The 21,852-nt window shown below is 43.5% G+C and overlaps 1 long non-coding RNA gene across 1 annotated transcript in view; it reads right to left on the bottom strand.

The window, feature by feature from the left end:
- Positions 1-21,852, bottom strand: part of LOC310767985 — a 52,561-nt gene that overhangs the window by 16,434 nt on the left and 14,275 nt on the right. Inside the window, exons 3-4 of the long non-coding RNA XR_014551140.1 lie at positions 11,921-12,018; positions 124-173 (exon numbers count right to left, since the gene is read on the bottom strand). This is a non-coding gene — a long non-coding RNA (uncharacterized lncRNA). The remainder of the gene's footprint in view (positions 1-123; positions 174-11,920; positions 12,019-21,852) is intronic.

Below are 21,852 nucleotides of genomic sequence, written 5' to 3'. Positions count from 1 at the left end.
AAGAATTTCTGCACTCAAGCCCTGCCCTGAAAGTACGGCTGTGCTGCACTTGGACTGGAGGGGTACCGAGTTCCAATCCCTGCTCAGCCATGAAGCTTCCTGGTGGACATAAACTTAACTTACCTTACTAGATTGTTGTGAAGATTACTGTCACACATTTTGCCCCACGCTTCCTGGAGGAAAAAATGAATACACTTATGACTACATTTATAACTGCCCACCCATAATTGCAGCCCATAATTGCCCCAGTTTTGTGTGGAGTTTTTAATCCACATACATATCCAGAAGGCCAGACAAAGGCTATCTATTATAGAATTGCTTTTCTGTGTGAACAAGGGTGTCAGAACACAAGCAAACTTTGCAGCTCCAACTCTGTAGAAATGGTGTGCAATAAATTAGTTGCAAGGAAAAATAAATAAATATATATATCTTACTATATTCTGAACAGCTGGTGTTTCGTTTTATGGAGTCATTTTCCAGGGAGCTCCACCAGGGAAGAAAAACAAGATTCCCAAGAGTGGAGCTGGTTTAATATTTTTCAGTATAAAGAAATGTTGAGTGCCTTGCAAGTTTGGATGATACTGAAGAGCGATTTCAGATTTGTCTGACCTCAAGTAAAATGTCCAAAGTTTTAAAAATATCACTGCATGCTTCCCCCTACTCCAGTGAGGTAGCTCTGCCAGCTTTGGTTTCCTTTGCATGAGAAGGGCAGACCAACAGAGCAATCCAAACCCCCTTTGTGCTGTGGATGGGCAGAGGTTAGCGATGGAGGAGCACTTTGATTCAATTCACATTTAAAGGCAAAGTTACCGGATTCACAGTTCCCAAAACAATATGCAAACCCAAATACAGCAATCCTTCAAAACTCACACTTATCTAAATTTTGCAGTGCAGTTCTCCAGCCCAGAAATGTGTCAAAAGATACACACAATAGGGTGAAACATGCACATAAATGCATATATTAATGAAAATAACATGCAAAAATGCATTATATTAGGGACATTTTGTTTTGCGAAAACGTGAATATTAGGTACAATTGCATATAATTACATATATTTTCAGGACCAACTTAATTTTTGTAGTTTTAAGTTGCAAAAACTTTTTCCCCCTTTTAATAAGAGTCCTTAGTGTTTGTGCCAGAAGGGCATGCTATAAATATTTTAATTAATATATGACTCCCTGAATTTTCACTGTGTTTTCTGGGTTTTTCTTTCAAGTATTCACAAAGTCTTTGAACTTGGTGTGCTCAGCAGTGCCTTCTGCTGGGTAGAATTGGAACTGCTAAGTCATTTTAAGAAGTCTAACAAGAAATCTCGAATATTTGTGTACCACAAAATTGGGATGGGGTGTATTTCCATCAACTTTTGGGGACTTTAAATTCTAGCCATACTTTTGTGTGTATGCACAGTGCACAGGGGTTTCTATGATTTATGATGAGGTGACAGAGGTTTCGTCATACACCCTGTGACTTTTTTTCCTTGCAAAAGTGGGGTGAGGGTAATTTCACTGACTTTAAAGATAGTTTTTGAATTCCATCCATACTTTTGTTGTGAGGGGAGTTACTATTATTTAAGAGGTGGTGGTGGATATATTGTCTCTCTCCTCCTCCCTACCATTTCCTTCCTTAGGCAACTTGGATGGGACATTTTCACTGACTCTCTCTCTCTCTCTCTGTGTGTGTTCAAATTCCATTAGTATTGGGGAGGGCAAGGGTTACTATTACTTAAGATGAGGTGTGGCAGAGTTTTTGGACCTCCCACTACCAAAACTAGGATGACCATGTCTCCTATTTTAAAGTGGACTGTTCTATTTTGCACTGGCGGGGAGACATTTTTTCAGCCAGAGGGCTGTTTTTCCTTCTGGTCAACCACCTTGAGCAACCTAAGGCCCATGGGCCAGAAGCAACCCATCGAGGTCGTTTGATCGGCCCACGAGCCACCCTTGAACCGCGGCACGGGGACTCACTTCCGCTGCGCCGGAAACCATGTCTGCACATGCACAGACCCCGAAAATCACGTCTGCGCAGACACAGAAAATCACGTCTGCACATGTGCAAACACAGAAAATCGCGGGCGGGCGTGCAGGCGTGCTCATGTGTGTGCACAATCTGGCCAACAGAGGGATCTCCGCAGGACCAATCTGGCCCAGGAAAGATAAATCCTGATCTTGAGGGCCATATGCCACTGATGAGCAGATCCAGAGGCAAAAGTGATTAGAGCAACAAGCATAAATGTTAACTTTGTGCAGCAGGTTAGTTTCTTCACACACAACACAGCCTTCTCTATGCTCCATCCATCCAAGCAAGCAAGCAAAAGGCATTATCGTTCCAGCCAGGCAAAAATACTCCAGGAGCGAAGCAAAGGCCAACAAGGAATGTGGCTTGTGGAGAGTTCTGGGGACCAGATAAAGAGGCCCAGGGCTTCAGTTTCCCCACCTTGATATAGACTAATCTGTCTCTATCTCCCCAAAGGTGAGGAGTCATAGACAGAATAAATAATGGAGGTTCTGGAGCTTGTTATTCAAGGTGAGATTCAACTAGGTTGCTGCATGCGTGAAACAAGGTCAGCTGGCACAACAGGACTTCCCCGCCACTCTCACCATGCACCCCCACACTCCCTAAATCTGCTCTGGAGGGTTGGGGGAACCCCAGAACAAGAATAGGGGTGCTCATGGTGGGGAGAAAAGGAGAAAAGTCCTATTGTGAAAGGGGCCTGATTATCTGCACGTATTCCCCACTGTTACGTGGAATTGCACCCGTAACATGGTATATTAGTTACATCCATGTGCTTTCTTTGGGGGGAAGAATCACACATATTCATGTATAAATAAAGATTCTACATGAAGGTAACACAAAATGAGCCCATCAAATGTGGTATTTTGTGATTACACAAATCAAGCTTATTTTCACATAGATTTTGCATGCTTCTGCTTCTTATAAAATGGGACTGAAATCCTGCCCAAGACTACTGGGAAATCTCAGTTATTCAGTACCTTAGTTTCTGAGATTCACCTGACATGTAGTCAAACTATAAGGACTAGAAGTTTGAGATTCTCAGGTATCTGAATTCTGCACGTTTTTTGCCTCCCACCTGCATGCTTGCACAGAATGACAGAAAATATAATCAACTTTGGCAAGTGCTCCTGGTACTTGCTATTTGCTGTATTCTTGAAACATTCTTTTAAAAAATGGTAAAGAGCTGACAACCCAACTGGAGCTAAGCCCAGGTCAGCAAAAGCAGCTGCTAGTTCTGTTCTTGCCTTCCTCTCCCCCCTGGCAACCCTTTCCTTAAAAGAACAAGCTGTTCAATTCAGGGATTTCCTTTGTAATTAGACATGTTAGTTTTATGATTTTAATCTGCAAACTACTGTAGCTACCAACAACAGGTTGTTCTTGAGAAAATGCTATATTTTCGACTGGCTTAGAAATCAGCTCTAAATGTGGCTATTTGCTCTCCAGTATATTCTGGGAGGGAAGTAAGGGGAATTCTGAACTTTCCAGTCTCCCTCTTCCTTCAGATGTAGGGTGCTGTAACTTGGGCCAGCTCTGAAGCAGTATTGGGTCAAGTGCATTTTTACATTGGTGTAGAAAAATGCATTAAATCAGTTCCTGGTGGTATCATTATTTAAATTAAATCTCTTGCCTTTTTCTCCATCACTCTGCTCAACGCAGTGTTACCCAAGATTCTGGGAGTGTTCATCAAGGGCCTAGCGCTGCTTAGGCAGCAGCAAGGTTACAACATCATGCAATATCAGCCATGCGCTGCGTCTACAAAACTGCAATTATTTCCTACATTTCTTTGGAATCTCTGAGATAGAGGAACATGTCAAAGTGGGTGCGGTCAAGGTATAAAAGTGGGCCGAAATGTGGTGGGTGTGGCTGGGGGGGGGGGAAATGGCATCACAGAATCACAGCAAGGGACCCACAAAAATGGTCAGTTATAGTATATATTTTTTAAAAAATGTTTAATGGACACATTTGAGGAGGTCTTGGGGACCCACAAGAAAAACGCATTCTAGTATCACAGCAGGGGACATATATAAGCAGTCAATTATTTAAAAAAAAGTTAAAAATGAAAAAAAAGTGAGGGGGGTCTTTTGGGCCACACAAAAAAACCCCAAACTACCAACCCACCAACTTTTTGGTATCATGGCAGCCCAGCAGGAGACACATAGGAGTGACAAAACAAAAACTTTTTTTTTAAGTTACTTTTTTAAAAGATTAACAAACTTTTGGGATCTCTTGGGGAACCACAAAAAACTTGAGTGTGTGTATATGTGTGTATGCATGCTGCCCCTTGGCTAGCCTCCCACACTCTCAGGAATGATGGATTCTGTCAGAAAAGGCAAGTCTTCCAGACATGTGGGATTGTGTGGTGCCACTTCAGGGTGAAGGATGATGGAGTGCTGGTTCAAATGCTCCTCTGTAGTAAAGTCTCTCCTGCAGAAAGTTAGCTTGCCAGTGTAAACACCAGTGAAGGGCACCAGCGTTGAATCTGGATATGCGCTTCATTAGCCTCATTAAGGAACTGAGCATGGCAAATTCCGAATTTTTTTTTCTGGTTTGGATTAAAATGTAAGCAGGTCATGGGAAATTAGGGGTTTAGCCCAAGGCTTCATGGAAAATGTGATTTTTTTTAGGAGGAATTTAGAAAAAAATTGAGAGGATCCAGAGCAGCACACCTGGCTTCTGGATAGGTTTGAATATCCTATTCTTCTAGAAATCCAGCTACATTTACAACTCTTCAGAGAGAAGTTTCTTAAAAGCCAAGAAAAGGAAGAAGAGAGAAAAGAAACACCTGAAACCAAGGCATGACCAGTCTTTGCTATAGCGTCTCCAACCTTCAGTACCCAGTAACTTAAAAGGGTAAGCAGGATTTTTGTCCCTGATGAAATAATTTGTTTTTCCTTTAGTTGTAAAACAGCACCTGGCCCTTTTCCAGCCTTTCCAGACAGGGCTTCATGGTACAAAGCAGAAGCCAAAGGAATCCTGTTCCTATTAATGACTGGTCCATTCCTGTCAACGCTGGCAAGGATCGATGAGGGAACGGGTCTCTCCCCTCCACCCTCTCAACTACCAGCCCCAGCAAAGCCCAGGCTGTGAAACATTTGCAATATTAATTACTCGAAGAGCCCCAGAGTTCATGGTTTCAATTTGCTCTTGCACAGAGAGCAACAGGGTAAGCCTCACAGGTTCCCTCTTACATAGAACGCCACATTCATATCTCTAGGCCAGGGGTGGGGAACCTGTGGCCCTCCAGCAGCAATCAATATTATACAGTGGTTACAGACGCTTCAGGTTACAGACGCTTCGGGTTACAGACTCCGCTAACCCAGAAGCAGTACCTCGGGTTAAGAACTTTGCTTCAGGATGAGAACAGAAATCGCACAGCGGCGGCGCAGTGGCAGCAGGAAGCCCCATTAGCTAAAGTGGTATCTCAGGTTAAGAACAGTTTCAGGTTAAGAACGGACCCCCGGAACGAATTAAGTTCTTAACCAGAGGTATCACTGTACCTCAACGCAGGCTTCAAGGAAGAAAACCAAAGTGCAAAATGAACACTCAAGCCCTTCAAGATCCTATTAGGTGGGATTGCTTCCAGACGACTCTTAAGGATCATCTGCTTTTGAAGTTCCCTGATAACATCGAGGAACACTGAACCAAGCTAAGTGCATCCATTATTGCAGCCTGTGAACAAACTATTGGATACCAAACCAGGAAACACCAGGACTGGTTTGGTGAGAATGATAGTAAGATTGAATGCATTATTGACAAGAAAAGGAAGGCCTTTCAGATCTGGCAAAGAGATAGAAATGATTATATTTCCCCATGATCTGCTCACATTTTAATCCCCTTTCAAAGGCAACACAATGCCCTTCCTTTTCATTTTTCTGCAGACCAGGAAAGGCTGTTTCCCAGTGAAGAAGGAGTTTGTTCTTGATCTCTTGCTGCAATAACAAAAGAAAAAGCTGAAAAGGCTTTTGCTTGGGGTTTGGAGATGTGGTAAAGCCTCTCGTTTACATAGGCAAGCCACGGGAGGGAGGAGGGGATGATTTATGGCGCTGTGTCCGCTGCCGCAGAAAAAAAGGACATGACTCTCGCCGTCCAGCTGAACCTTTCGGTAAATGTTGTGCATGTGGGCTTGGACAATTAAAGGGGCTTTCATAACGAGTTTGTTGTTTGCACAGATGGAAAAGGGGCCTTTGAGAAAACAGGCGCACTGAACAGGGCCGTTTCCTCCCTTGCACACAAACATAGGCAAAGGCAGCAGAAAAAAATGCTATCAAACCCATTGAGTCAACAATCTCCTAGAAAGAGAATGGACAGTCACAGATGTACAGAGATGGTGGTGAGATGGGCAGTGTTCCTCTGGCCTCTCTTGTAGAGACCTATGATGAAGGACTTCCCAGAGACACCATAAACTGAAATATTTTTGGTTTTGTTTTACCACTGGGGCCATGGGGGTTGTGGGTTGGAAAGCCCTCACACAAGAATTCTATCTGGCATGCAATAGTGATCAGTGCCAATTGGGACTGATAGGGCAAAAGCTTGGAAGACCAACAGTAGGTGCAACCAGAGAACACAGGAACATAGGAAGCTGTCTTATACTGAGTCAGGCTATTGGATCATCTAGTTCAGTATTGTCTGCACTGACTGGCAGCAGCTCTCCAGGGTTGCAGGCCAGGAGCTTTCCCAGCCTTATGTGAAAATGCCAGGGATTAAATCTGGCACCTTCTGCTTGCAATGCAAATAATCTACCACTGAGCTATAGTCCTTCCTGTGATGGCCAGAGGCCATGACAGGCACAGACAGCTACTTCTTGTTTTGTCTCCATCCTCCTCTCTGCTCAATTCTACAAAGGCAACACTGACACTGAGAAGGAGGAAGCTGACAGGCAGTGTGCCACCTCCTGGACTAGTTGGAAGTAGGAAAGCAGACAGGTGGGGCCACTGAGGTTGGTGAGGCAGTATCTCATTCATCCCAATAGACTAGCATCCACTGCAAGCAAGGAGATCTCCCTGGCAAGCCCTCTGCAGTGGGTCATCTCACCTGGTTCAGGGTATGGTAGAGTAGCTAATGCCACCCACTTAGCAACCCTCTTTTGTACCTACTTCTCTCCTACCCCATATTATTCGCATCTAGGAATGTTGGAGAGTTCTAATGGAAATGGAAAAAGGATCAGATTTTGCAAGTGTTTGCTCATTTGCCCCACGTCCAGAATGGAAATCAATCCAAGGAATATATGGTTGCTATTTGTTGTTGTTTTCCATCCACAAATGATATGTAACTGTATGTAATTTATGTTTTTCCTTCAAATTTGCATTGTGCTTCCCTAGCATTGAAATAAATGGTGTGGAGTAATGTAATGATAATATAATTAATTACATCTCCTTTGTTGCCTTTGCAGGCAGCGAGACAAATGTAGATTTATTCAGCAGTCAAACTGCAGCAGAGCAGAAACAGCAGTGCATGGGGTAAAGCAGAAATTGATGCCTTCCTGCACCCCTTTTTGCAGTCCATCACCCTCAACTAAAAGTTTATAAAAGTATGCATGGTTAAAAGAAAACAAAATGAAACTGACTGACAAGTGATTTGGGGAGGGCAAAACTAAGTTTAAATTAGCCTGTAGAATTCAAGGCCAAAAGATGTGGTGATGACCACTGGCTTGAAAGCTTTAAAAGAGAAACAGACAAAGGTGGAGATATCCACTAATAGTTATGAGCCATGTTGGCTATTACCTCTCATGCTCTGAAGCAGCACGTGAATGAATCCAGTTAGTGATGGGCAAAGAACAGGTGAAGGTTGTTGCCATTATACCCTTGCTTTTGGGCTTCCAGGAAACAAGATGCTGAATTGTAGCTCGGTGGTAGAAGGAAAGCACAGTGGGAGAACATGGGTCGTGGGTTCAATCTCTTGCATTTCTAAATGCAACTGCGAAACACTCCTGCCTGAAACCCAAGAGAGTCGCTGCCTGTCAGTGTCAACATTACTGAGATAGATGGACTGTTGACCGGTATAAGGCAGCTGCCTATCACATAAAAATTCTCACTTTGTTAGCCTCTCTATTTGGGGGAAGGTGATAGCTCAGTGGCAGAGCTTCTACTTTGCAAACAGGTGCTCCGAGATTCAATCCCTGGCAACTCCAGGTACAGCTGGCCTGCACTCCTCTATGAATCCTTGGGGAGATACTACCAGTCCATGTAGACTGGTATATTGAGCTAGATGAGTTGTTATTTTTTTCTTGGTTTTATCTTTTTGTAAACCACTTTTAGTCATTTTACAATCAAAATTCTCATGAAATAATTAAATAAAAAAAATGGACTGATGAAAGGCTGCTGCCTGAAACCCTGGAGAGCTGCTGCCTGTCAAAACGGAGCTAGAGGGAGAGGAGCCCACATCTTCTCCTAGATCCATTGAGCATAGGCTGGAATACACATCCAGCATGGTGGTTTAACATTTACAGAGGCTCTTCCTGGCTGTAGGTTCAGGACTACCAGCTTCAAAGTGACATTTGTGCTGCTGACATTCTATATATCCACAAAGGAGAAGGAACTGCTTTACATGGTTTCAGGCTTGATGCTGATCTACTCCAGCCTCTGAAAAACTTCAGCTCAAGACACTAAACCCCCTGACCAAGCATCTCCCTTTAATTCCTAAATTAAAAACAAATACTCCAATAAATAAAACCAACAGGGAGCTTTTCCCCCTTCACTCTAGAGTGATGATGGGATGTCTTCCCTCAGTCCATATTTCATGCAGCTGTGCTTCAGAGGGGATTTTAAAATATACCTAATAGCCCAAAATGTGTGGCGGGCACAAAACACACTTAACTGCATCCACACACAAAAGCTGGGAGGTGATTTGGTATCACTGGCTGGAGCTGTGAAAGATGCTTGCAGCTGATTTATTATTATTATTTTGTTTTTTGTTTAAACAGGACCAACTTCTGGAGCTGCTGCCAGTCAGTTTGGAGTCGACAATACTGAGCTAGATGGGCCTGTGGTCTGGTTCAGTATAAAGCAGCTTCCTCTGTCTCAGCTAGGCTACTACAGTGATGCTGGGCTATGGTGGTCAGCTGGGCTACATGAGATGCTTGCTATGGAAATCTGCAAAGGTTGTCACATAATCTATCAAATGAATTTAATGGGGCAGCTGCAGCTGTACAGTACCACAGGCCATGCAAGAGAGATAGCATTATAGAGAAATCATCCCCTGTGTTGCAAATGTGAATTTTACTGTTCCACCATGGTTTCTGCTCATACCAGCTTTTTAGGTTTTTCATGGCACCTCAAAAACAACATGATAAAAAAACCAAAACTAGGTGGTAGCCCTGCCACAAAAAAATGTGTGCCAACAGCTCTTATTTGTATATATATATATATATATACACACACAAACCATGGCATGATCGATGACAACTACTGCACTCATTCCCCTTCACCATCCAGAGATGCATTTAAAAATTGTGCAGTACAGCCCATATCCAATGATCCACACAATGATCCAATGATCCACCCTTTTTAAAAACAAAATTAATTTCTTATTTTTGTTAAATGAATGACTGCCTGATTTCTCAAAGCAATAACTTGCCATTTGAGTTCTAAAAGGTTTCAAAATCCATTTTTTAAACAGTGTGCACCATCATTCCTTAGCAATTACTAATAAAGGGCTGAATCCAGCCAGCTTTTACTCAGAGTACACCAACTGAAATTAACAGACCTGAGTTAGTCATGCCTATTAATTTTAATGGATCTACTCTAATATTGGAGACAACGCATTGTTTCCTTAGGAGTGAAATCAATTGCATGGGATTAGAGGAAGCATCTGCAATTAGGAAACTGGACAATGGGACAAACCCCCTAATACACATAAGGGCCCCCCTCTTTCTGCTGTTCTATGATATTTTGCACAAGTATCACACTACAAATGAGTGATCCAGACCAGAGACATGGGAAGTTGATGCAATTGCTCGCTTCAGACATAGTTGTATGTACATATTGTAATACTGAGAACTGTCTTGCTGGATTGGATAGGGTGGGACAATACTACAGCTTGGTTCAATAGCAACGCATTCAAAATACGAATTACTCAGAGGCCTCTGGCTCTAATCGAGATCAAAGATCCTTGCCAGTAGCACTGCTGCATTTTGTTTTGTTTTGTGGCTTGCAACTGAACATATATATATATATACCATATATATATATATATATATATATATATATATATATATATGTATGTATGTATAATTTCCCCCTAAATTCTAGAACAATGCTGGATATGAAGCAGCTAATGCAAACAAACAATTTACAAAAACAGAAACGTGTTCCACCCTCCAAGCATCTGGGTGAGGGTTTGCACAGCAGCCAGCCAAGCCAGTTCCAAGGCACATTCCCTAAAGATCTTTACTCCCTTTTGGCTGGCTGGGCTATGCAGGGCCTGTGCTGCTGTGGCTTAAACAGCAAGCCCTCCCTGTTTTGGTCATCAGATTTCATCCGTGTCCTCAAAAATTCAAAGGGAAAAGGCGGGGGAGTGGAAAAGCAGCCACAATCAGTGTTGCCCTAAATATTTTTGATTTCTTAACAATTGCTGTAATTTCTCTAAATATGACCATATGCCTGTAGACCACACAAATATGTTCTCTTTTATACACAATTCTCTATCTGCAGCCATCGAAATACAGTAAGCTGCCCTGTGCCAAATCAGACACTGGTTTATGTAGGTCTATATCATTTAACTGGCCCATGGACCCCAACCGCCCTCTCGGTTGGCTCCCGTGCGCCGCACTAAACCGGCGCAGAACAGAGAGGGGACTGCTTCCGCAACGCTGGTCGGCTTCCTATTGGCTGCAGGAAGCTCCTGCAGCCAATGTGAAGCTGCGCACGCCTCCTCCGCGCCAGAAATAGCGTTTGCGCATGCATGCGTGCGTGCGCACACACTGCGGCCCACCGCGACATCTGCAGGACTGTGAATCGGCCCAAGCCACAAAAACTTTGCTGACCCCTGGTCTATATGGTCTATACATAGACTTGGAACCTCTGTGGCCCTCTGAAATTGTCATCTGTTGTTCACTCGCTTTTAAAAGAACATCCAGATGCTGTCTCCAGCAGATCACTGCAGTCCTGTATCTTCTGTAATAAAATGCAATTGCAGGAGTGTTTTGGTCACTCGTTTGTGTGCGGCTTGGGGGTTCTTTCACACCCAGTGGCTGTTCAACTATTATCCACCAACTTAAATTACTCACAGTGCCCCAAAGTAGTCTAGGTCTGCTGCCCCAGATCTTTGCGTGGAACAGGGGTGCCAACTTGAATAAAATATTGTGGGGGCCCAGGTAAGCCCTGCCCTGCATAATCAATCACATGACATTGTGCACACGCATACTACAGTCATACCTTAGGTTGAAGTAGCTTCAGGATGAATATTTTCGGGTTGCGCTCTGCGGCGGCTAGAAGTAACGGAGCGTGTTACTTCCGGGTTTTGCCGCTCGCGCATGCACAGACACTCAAAATGACGTCACGCGCATGCGCAGAAGTGGCGAAACACGACCCGCGCAGTCACGTCTTACGTTTGCTTCAGAATGCGAACGGGGCTCCGGAATGGATCCTGTTCGTATCCAGAGGTACCACTGTATTTAAATGGCCCCCTCAAATATTTAATTGTGAGCGCCAAAGCCCCCATGGCCCCTAAGAGTTGGCTTTTATGGTGTGAAAAATAAGACGGCAGCTCCAAGTTGTCTGTTGTTTTGGGCACTGGGGGCTTGGCAAGCTACCCAAGGATGCCAGTTGCTGACCCCACCCCTGCTCTGATTTTTACCCCTAGTAATTACAGATTAGCTTTAGCCTGGCACCAGAGAACTGGCTCTCCCTCCCATTTTCCTCCCCAGTCTTAACTACAGTGGGCCAAGGCAGTCCAGCCATCCAATCTCACTTTGAAACTTGCTAGATTTCTTGGCCTCCGTCCCTCCACATCCTTCCTGTTTCCACTGGGGAAAACTTCTCCTCTGAAAATTTTCCAGCCAGCTGTATCTGAAAAGAAGATGGAACCTTTATTAGCCTAGGAAGCATCTAAGCAATTTAACCATGAGTGGGTGCTGATTTGTACCAATTCTACTCCCACTCACCCACCCACCCCCAGCAACCCCTCCTCCCCCAATAGCAACACGAAGTTCCACATTGGCTCCACCAAACAATGGGACCTTGTGCTTCTCTCTCATCTTGGCTCTCTACCTTGAGTATTGCCATGTGCTTCGGAGCAGATCCCTCCCTTTCTTTATGATGTGGTTTCAGAAATGACAAGCTGTATTATGCTGGCAGAGTGGTTGGGGTTGTGGGGTGCATGTAGGAATGGAAGGTACATGTTATGAATGGAAGGTACTGCAGAAAGGCCAAATAATCATGGAACGTATAGTGCATTTCAGGCCATCGCCAATGCTTTGCAAGATTCTGAGAAAGAACATTTTAAGACTAATCTCCACATGTACTGTACTTTGTGGTAAGCGCAACATTAAATTACAAAGTGAGGTGAGGGGGAGAGATAGGAAAAGCTGCACACACACCATACATTTAAAGCACGTGGCCTCCTCCAAAGAATTCTGGGAACCGTAGTCTGTTAAGGGTGCTAGGAATTGTAGCTTTGTGAGGGGTAAGCTGCAGTTCCTAGGATTCTCTGAGGAAAGTCATGTTGTAGGTCCTTCAAAGTGTGTCAACTATGCTTTCAAAGTATGGTGTATACGCAGCCAGAGAGAGATTGGGAAGCAAAATGGGTTGGTCTATCAGAACTGGATTAGTAAATCTACCAGGTATGCTGCAGAACACTAGACCTGTCTAATTCAGGCCTGCGTTACAGTGGCTGCTTACAAACTACCACTGTTTTGCAGGAGCAATTCAAATGCATACCAGAAATTTAAGTTTGCACAGTTAAATTGGAATAAAAGGCTCTAGTGCTCTTGCATAAAAAGCCACTTTAAAAAAGAAACAGAACTTTTGCTGTTAGGAAAGTTACAAGGAAATACGTTGGAAAGTGAGGGATGAACAAATTATTAAGAGGAAGCCAAATAAACATCGTGCAAGCAAATCAGGATGAATGCTAAATAAAGATCAGACATAGTCTAATCTTTGTGTCAGCTTTGTGCCAGAAAATAAGGTTGAATGTTCAGTAAATAAGCCATCTGGAGGAACCCACTGTCATCACCTGAAGGTTTCCTAGTGTGAAGGATATGCTCATTTGGCTCTCTTGGTGTAGTGGTCTGAGTAATGCATTTGGACCAGGAACACCTGAGTTAAAATCTTCCCTCTGTTCATCTACAAAGCTTTATGGGTCTATTTCACAAGTCCTCATCAAAGCAAATCCTTTCTTATTTAGAACTAACTACTCTTTTATTTTGCCTTGAGGGGAGTTTTAACTGGCCTTTATTACTGTTCCAATTTAATTCCTCTATGTTATTGGAACAATTTCTCCTCAAAGCTTTATTCTATGCATTTTTTTACAATGTTTTTTGATGTTATTGTTTTTGTGGCACATTTTTGAATTGTCATTATGGAAGAATCAAGCTGTCAGTTTCAGTTTTTCTCAATTTCCCATGTTTCCAGGCTTCAGTTCAACACATTTCTATATCAGTAGGTGATTTTGGGGGGAAAGTTCTTATGAAAATTAGTCAGTTTTTCAGTGTGTATTTCTCCTACTACAGACATTTTTGCATTCCGTTTTGTCAAGTATAGATCTTTGTGCAAGAAACTTCTAACATAATGTATTTTTGTATGATATTATTAGTAGTAACATTTTACTTATTCTTGTTGTTGTTGTTACATTTATATTCCACCTTTCCTCCAAGGAGCTCAAGATAGCGTACGTGGCTCTCCTCCCTCCACATTTCACCCTCACAACAACCCTGTGAGGTAGGTTAGGCTGAGAGAATATAACCAGCCCAAGATCACCCAGCAAGCTACTTTATTTGTTAGTTAGTTAGTTAGTTAGTTAGTTAGTTGGATTTACATACCGCCTTCCTGCCAAGGCGATTTACAATTTAAACACTAAAACAAATGCATTATATAAAATGAAGACTGACAGAGTCCTCTTGTGCCAACAGGAAACTGACAGAATACAGGCTCCTTCACTTCTCCTTCACTTCTGCCTTCCCTCAATAAAATGGGGGGGGGGACCACCCCTAAGACACCATGAGTGTGAATGGGGGAAGGCAGGATACACTGTAATCTGTAAAATAAATAATAATAATAAATAATCATTGGCTCTGGTTTTGAATTCTAATACTTTTTTTTCTTTTTTCTTTTGCTTTGACACATGCAGAAGAGGCAACGGAGCAAGCCAAGGTAACCAACATGGCATAAAATGTAGCCCTGCACTTGAAATCTGGAAAGTACCTTTAAAAGCCATCTTAGTCCCTTAAGTGGGAACTAATTATCTCTAAATCATCCCAGACAGACGTTTTCCAGACTTACTCTTGAAAGCTTTTAACAATGTGGACTCAACAAGCTTACTTGGTAATTTATTCCATTGGGCAATTATTCTTATATGCCTTTCTCCCTCTCTTGCTCTCCCCCCCCCACCTACACACACACACACACACACACACACACACACGTACATTTGTTTTTTAAGAGGCCAGCACCTTTTAATCAACTTCATTGGAATATTAATCAAGTAGAACTTTAGCTGATTGCAAATGGAGGTGATTTTGAATTAGCAAGCAATACCAGCTGCTTATATGGAGTGCCAAGTATGCCATATCCAGATGCTAAATGAAACCTTCAGCCTACCACCATTCCCCACCCTTTGGGATAGGTGAATTTGTCAGTTTCTGTTTATTTCAGTTTTTCAGTCTTAACTTTAGTTCAGTTTAGTTCTCAGACCCAGAGAACTTTGCCCACCTCTCTGTCTGAGCCGAACTTTGCCTGCCTCTTTATCTGAGTCCAAGCTCAGAGAACTTTGCCAGCCTTTCTATCCAGATCTGATCTCAGAAACCTTTGCCAGCTGAGGAAAAAATTAAACCAAACATAGCAAAAGTGCTGGTCTGGATTATATTCACTAACTCTGGACATTTAAAAACTCTGGTAGCTGTGTAGGAACTGATATCAGAGCCTGCTGGCTCATGGGATGGAGCCCAGAGTAGGAATTCTGTTGCTTCTGGGTCTGGAAAACAGAACAAAAGCTGTCTATTCACCTAAGGTGTGCAAATGGGGTAGGGGGAATGCTGAACCACATGAAAAACAACAACAGAAAAACACAACCTCAAAATGGCCAAACTGGCTTTATTCCAGTCATTTAGCAACAAGTGAATTCCAAACCATACTTATGGGGACACTCAGAAGATGCAGAGGTCTTAGCGTGGATCGGTCCATGCTGGCACCCCAATAGGCTCAACATCTTCCTTTACTGCTGGACAAGCTTTTTTGCCACCTCTCTAAGGAGCTAATAATACAGAAGGGAAAGTCTGCCTCTGGGTGGCTCTGCTGAGATGAGCGGCACTCATAACATTAACTCTCCAGATACTCTTTCTGCCCTTCTGTTTCACATTCTTTTCATGACTTCAAGTTCACCTTGGCTGGCTCAGTTCTGTCCTGCTCCCTCCATCAAGGTGAAACCCATCAGCTCTCAGGCCAGTTGCCAACTGTGTCTCGGCCTCAGACTGAAGGGTCCCTTTTCTTCAAACAGGAAGTCCCTTTCCCTCCCTCCCACGCCTTCTTCCAAGCTCTTGGATAGGTGAACGGCTCCTTCTGCCCAACACTTCCTTTTACTACCCCAAATACAGGAAACCACAACCGCAGCTCTCTTGAAAAACCTTCCCTCGTGGTGTCCCTTCCCCTCCCACACCTCTCTGTGGGGAGACCACCAGTACCGAGCGATTAAAATGGCTGTTGTTTCTTCCATTACTCAGCTTTCCTGAATTATTGGGTGTAAGATTCAGGGAGTGGGAATAATTATGGGCTGGGGGGGTGAGCGGTGGTGGTGAAGGAGAACAATGGCAGGCTTGAAGGCTTAACGGTGCTTGTGTGGTTCTTTCTAACAAGGTCGGCCTGTAGTCATATTTCCCAGAGTCTTCATTTCTCCCCACCCGCCCACCCCACCGAAACCTCTCATAGCTTTTTGCCAATAGACATTTCAGCACAGGGCAACGAGCCCATTTGCAGCACCCTCAGTCCAAAGGCTTAAGTTTTTAATCTGTTAGGCACCCAAACTTTATTTAACCCTGCGTTCTCACAGGCAGCATTTCATCGGTGGAAGGAGGGGTGGGGTGTAGGGGTTTCAGCCAATCCAGGATTCATAATGAGCTGGTTTGCACATAACATTAAGCCATAGACTATTTTAAACCAGGGGTAGGGAACCTCAGGCATGGGGGCCAAATACAGCCCTCCAGACGTCTCTGGCCACTTGGGACTCTCCTCAGCCACAGCCTCTTTCCCCTTACCAGTCTGCCTTTACAAAGTTCTTGACCAGGCTTCCTCAACCTCGGCCCTCCTGATGTTTTGAGACTACAATTCCCATCATCCCTGACCACTGGTCCTGCTAGCTAGGGATCATGGGAGTTGTAGGCCCAAAACATCTGGAGGGCCAAGGCTGAGGAAGCCTGTTCTTGACCATCTTGGCTGTGAGTCCTGGAAGATCTGCTCCCTGCCTTGCAGGCCTTTTCCCACCGAGGGCGGGGCCCTGATTGACTCCAGCTACAAAAGCTGAGGCTGCTGAATAGATGCTTGGGCTGGGAAGTTTGTTGTGGGGGGGTTGTTGCTGTTTTGTATCTTTATTTTAGATTTTGTTGTGATTTATGTGGAAATTGTTCAGATTGGTGGTGTATTTTTAATGTTTTATTTATTGTTTATGACTACTTTTGTTATGTTGTAATGTATTTTTTTCATGTTGTAAGCTGTCTTGAGCACAGTTTGAACTGTGGAAAATCTGCAAACAAATGAAATTATGTATATATGTATGTTGTGTGTTTTTGCCTTTGAACTGAGGGTGCTGCAGGTGCGCTCACTGTCCTGTGCTGAAATGTCTGTTGGTCAATCAACAGGGATGATGGGAGTCCAACAACATTTGGAAGGTCATAAGTTCCCTCTTCCTACCTACTATGGAGTGCACAGTATAATTTTAGTGTACCTGAAATTTTGCTCTCTTTCCATTTCTGACTGATGGACAATTCCGTGGCGCTCAGAAGCTGATATATGCCACTTACAACTACCTTTTTTGTTCCAGTAAAGCATGTGGATAAATATTCAGGACCTGAAGTTCCTTAGCCAGAAATGAAGGTCACACCCATCAATGGAGTCAGACCTCATATGATTAAACAACCTTAAATGGCTCAGGACCGCAATATCTCAAGGATTGCCTCTTTCCTTAAGAGCCAACCCAGACCCTGAAATAATCATATGAGGCCCTTCTTCATGTGATACCTCAATGAGAGGACTGGAGGTAGGCAACATGATAACAAGTCTTTTCTGTGATGGCTCCCCAATTGTGGGATGCCCTCCCCAAGGAGGCTTGCCTGACGCCTTCATTACAAATCTTTAGACACCAGGCAAAGACGTTTCTCTGTAACCAGAACTTTGGCTAAGTAAACATTCTATGGCCTTTTAAATGCATTTATGGGAGGGGGGTTATTGATTTGTTTTATTATGTATTTTGTGTTCTTTTGTATTTTTACGTGAACTGCCCTGTGATCTTCAGGTGAAGGGCAGCGTACAAATTTAAGAAACAACACTAATAATAAAATAGTAATGATTAGAGTCTGACAAGGAGTGTCTTATGGTGCTTTGGTAATGTACATATATATATATATGAAAATATAATATACATTTTATAAAAGTATATGAAGCTGATCAGGTGTAAACAGTATGAGACATTGATGGACAATGGTGCTTTCAGAAAAGGACTTTCTGATAGTCTGCCAAGTGTCCAAGCAGCAGAATGAGCAGGAAGGGACCCAAATGCTGCCTGTTGGGTGGGTGGGTGCTATTGTTTAAATCCAGAGTCTAAAATTAGCTAACTACACCACTGATGATACCTTTTAAAACAGCATCAGTTCTTAAACAAAACAGTCTGTCTTTGGACCCACACCAGCCCCTAGATCCTTCGTGCCAGCTAGCAAAACTCAGCTTTCTTTCTTCCATATCTGGCTGCATTCCAACTGTCAGACCCCAGCTGAGCAAGTGGGGGGTGTCCACTGGACATTGTCCAATAACTAGTTGCCACCAGGCATCAGGGTTAATTTTAGGAGACATCTTCAAGCCATCTGTGCCCACTGAGCTATAGAAAATCCTCACTTTGCATGTTCATAACAACACATCTTTCTTTTTAATAATATTAATAATAATAATAAATCCTGCCTCCTCCACTTTAGCTGGTTCGGTAGCTGGAGCAGCCCCTCCTGTGAATACATCTACCACCACTTTTAGTTTTTGACCAGTTGGAGCCAATTGTATATTGTCAGCCAGAATTAGAGCCAGGTCTTATGAGTTATTACAGTTTAAATTCCTTGGTAATCAGCTGCAAAGAAATGGAAAGTGAAACCTGAAGAAGATGCCAAATAATTCTCAGCAACAACTAAATCACCGACACAATCCCCCTTCCACAGAGATGGAAATGTTAACTATTTCCCCACTTTGGTCTGGAGCCTCCTGATGTTCAGGAAACATCAGTCACCCAGCTGGGATAGAAGGGAATTCACCTGGTCCAGTTTTTCACAGTGGGCTGACCCAATTCAGTCATCCCAAACTTGCTTGTGAATTGGAGTGCAGTTCCTAATTGGACTGCACACTTCTCCAGATTTTGCAGTGCAGTTTCAGTGTGCAAACATACATATTTTATGGCAAAAATGTGCATATTTCACAGGGAAATGTACTGAAAAGTATTTCGAAGAGTACATGTTTGCAGGGAAATGCATATTAAAAAATTACTCAGTGATGTATATAATAACAACAGGCACAATAATTTAAATGTGAACTTTCCATGCATTCTTAAAAGAGTGGATCTAGCATTGAGTACCAGTGAAAATTACAGGCTGATCTGCTCATCCCTCGTCACACAGCAGAAAATAGGAAGAGTGGCTTAAAACGTTTGAGCTGTTTATTTTTAAAAGTATATACTGTAGTGTGGATTCGGAATTTAATTCCCTAGAGGTCTTTTCTGTGGTTATGATCACATGAGCCTAGCTTCAGTAACGCACGCCCCTCCCCCACTCCCATTTGATTTATTGCAACAAGTTGTAAGTGGGACAGCCTTTGAAAACAGTCTGGAAAAACTGAGTTGGTACAAAATATGGCCACTCAGTTACTAACTGGGACTGGGCACTGTAAACCCATTATGCCACCATTTCATTATTCTCACCAGCTGTTTCTTGGCCTTTTTCTGGGTGCAAGTCAAAGTATTGCCTTTCCGTGCTGGGGCTGACATTTATGCATCACCCATTTTCATCGGAGAAATGTTGGAGGGTATAGTGTAAATACTTAGCACCTAAGATTCTTACCTTGGTTCAGAATTACTGCCACAATTTCTAGTATGGGTTCATGCCACAATACATGCACATTACTCAGAACTAAGCCCCACTGAATTCCATAGGGATTGCTACCTAACAAGCATGCGCAGGATTGCAGCCTGAATTGCTTTGTCTAAAAAGCACCACACAGGACTGGAAGGGCCCCCATAAATTCAATATAATCTGCCATTTCTTCTGTATTCCTGCATGGAGAGGGATGGGGGAAACCTGAAACAGGAACAACTTCATTTGCATTGTTGCTGTTCTGCCCAACACAGAAAGCTTCATCTTGGACTATTTAGTTATGTCTCTCTTCATGCTATTAACCAGCAGGCAAAAATTAAATTTAAATATTTTATCCAACTTATTTGGTATTTGAATACATAAATATTGAAAGGATGCTGGGTTTCTGGAACCATACCTCCTGACCAGACTGAGTTGAGTAAGGTGCAGGGCTAACTTGCCGCACATTTCTTAGTATAAAAAGAGCTTCCAAAACCACCTGGGCAAGGAGCTTTATTACGCTTAAGCTGCTTTATGGCTTGTTTGCTCTGTGATCCTTAGATAGATGGTTGGTTGGTAGGTAAATAAATAAATAAATAAAGCTTTATTCAAATAGTGTGCTACAGAAATAGGTTGTACACCACAACTGAGTTTGTCTCTGGATTTGAACTAGCGACTGCAACAAACTGAATTAGTTGACCAGCAGGAAGACTTGGCAGGTGCCCCTAAAACTACTGTTTATAGAAATATACATTTCTATTATTTATTTAGAGCATTTGTACCCCACTCTTCAGACTGAATGGCTCCCAGAGCAGCTTACATAACAATCAAAATAAGACAGTCTCTACCCACGGAGTTACAACCTAAAAAACAACAACACACACACACACACACACACACACACAAGGGAAAGGGGACAGGGTGGGATGAGGAAAATATAAATGAAAAATGAAAACTTATGGGCCATTTTCTAAGCAGTTGTTCCTGTAATGGCCAGCTGGCCAGGGCAGGAGGTGCCTGATGGAGCTGGGCCTCCAGCAAAGTTGATGAAATGAGCCCTGCTTCCCTTCTCTCCCACTGAGACAGACTGACGGAATAGATGCCCCCAGGTGATAGCTCTGCCTCTGAGCCATGGCCCTTCTCCTCCTTCTTGTTTGGAGTGAGAGCAGTGGTTCATTTAGCTCAGTGCTGTCTACACTGACTGGCAGCAGCTCTCCAGGTCTTTCCCAGCTTTACCTGGAGATGCTGCAGATTGAGCCTGGGACCTTCTGCATGCAAAGCAGTTGTTCTACCACAGAGCACTAGGTGGGGGTGGGGTGGGCAACCATCCCGACATGTCAGCTTGCCCAGAGCCTCCCTTGAGGGTCAGCTGCACGAAGGTACAGCCCTAAAATCCTAGAATGCCCTGAAGCCCCTACAAGCCATAATAGCCTTAGACAGTTCTCTATGACACACATGCATGCACTGCCTGTTATTACTTTAAAAGGCTTCATTTCCCCAGGGTCCCCGTCTAATATCAGAAACCCAGACAGAAAATAAATGAGGGGGGCATGCTAAGTGCTCTCTGAAATACTCATTTGCAAAAATCAGCTTCTGGCTTGTTCGTGAGCCAATCTGCCACTAGCTGAGGTGCAGAAACACCCCAGAATGGCAATGCTCAGAGACTTTTCACAATCCTGCCTTTCAGCTCACCCTGTGGGTTGTGAAGAGAAAAAGAAGAAGAGAAGAGTTTGGATTTGATATCCCGCTTTATCACTACCCAAAGGAGTCTCAAAGCGGCTAACATTCTCCTTTCCCTTCCTCCCCCACAACAAACACTCTGTGAGGTGAGTGGGGCTGAGAGACTTCAGAGAAGTGTGACTAGCCCAAGGTCACCCAGCAGCTGCATGTGGAGGAGCGGAGACGCGAACCCGGTTCCCCAGATTGCGAGTCTACCGCTCTTAACCACTACACCACACTGGCTCTCTTGAAGAGGGGTGGGAGAGCAGTGCAGCCCCCTAGGGTAGGGGAGCAAAGAGTTGGGACTGGCAGCCAGCAGCCCAACAGCAGTGTCCCACTTCAAGGAGCTTCCCATCTGCCTCTATGAACTAAGATCCAGGCAAAGGGCTCATCCTGATGCCCACAGGTACCCGTGTGCTTGCCAGTAACTCTTCGTAGTAAGTATCCCCTGAAAAATCCACGATGCACAAGATGGTAGTGTGCCCACAGTATTTTGTGTTCCTGACTTTTTTCTATTGTTATATAAATTTATAACCTGTCCTTCCTCCCAAAGGAACCCAGGGAGGTAAACACACCAGCAATAAAACAATACAATTCAAAATATTTAAATACATCTACAAATGTCTAAAATAATTAGACGGCTAATCACTTCAAG

The sequence above is a fragment of the Podarcis filfolensis genome, assembly GCF_964270895.1.
Source record: "Podarcis filfolensis genome assembly, chromosome: 8".
Lineage (NCBI taxonomy): Eukaryota > Metazoa > Chordata > Lepidosauria > Squamata > Lacertidae > Podarcis > Podarcis filfolensis.
This window is presented reverse-complemented; position numbering and strand designations above follow the sequence as displayed.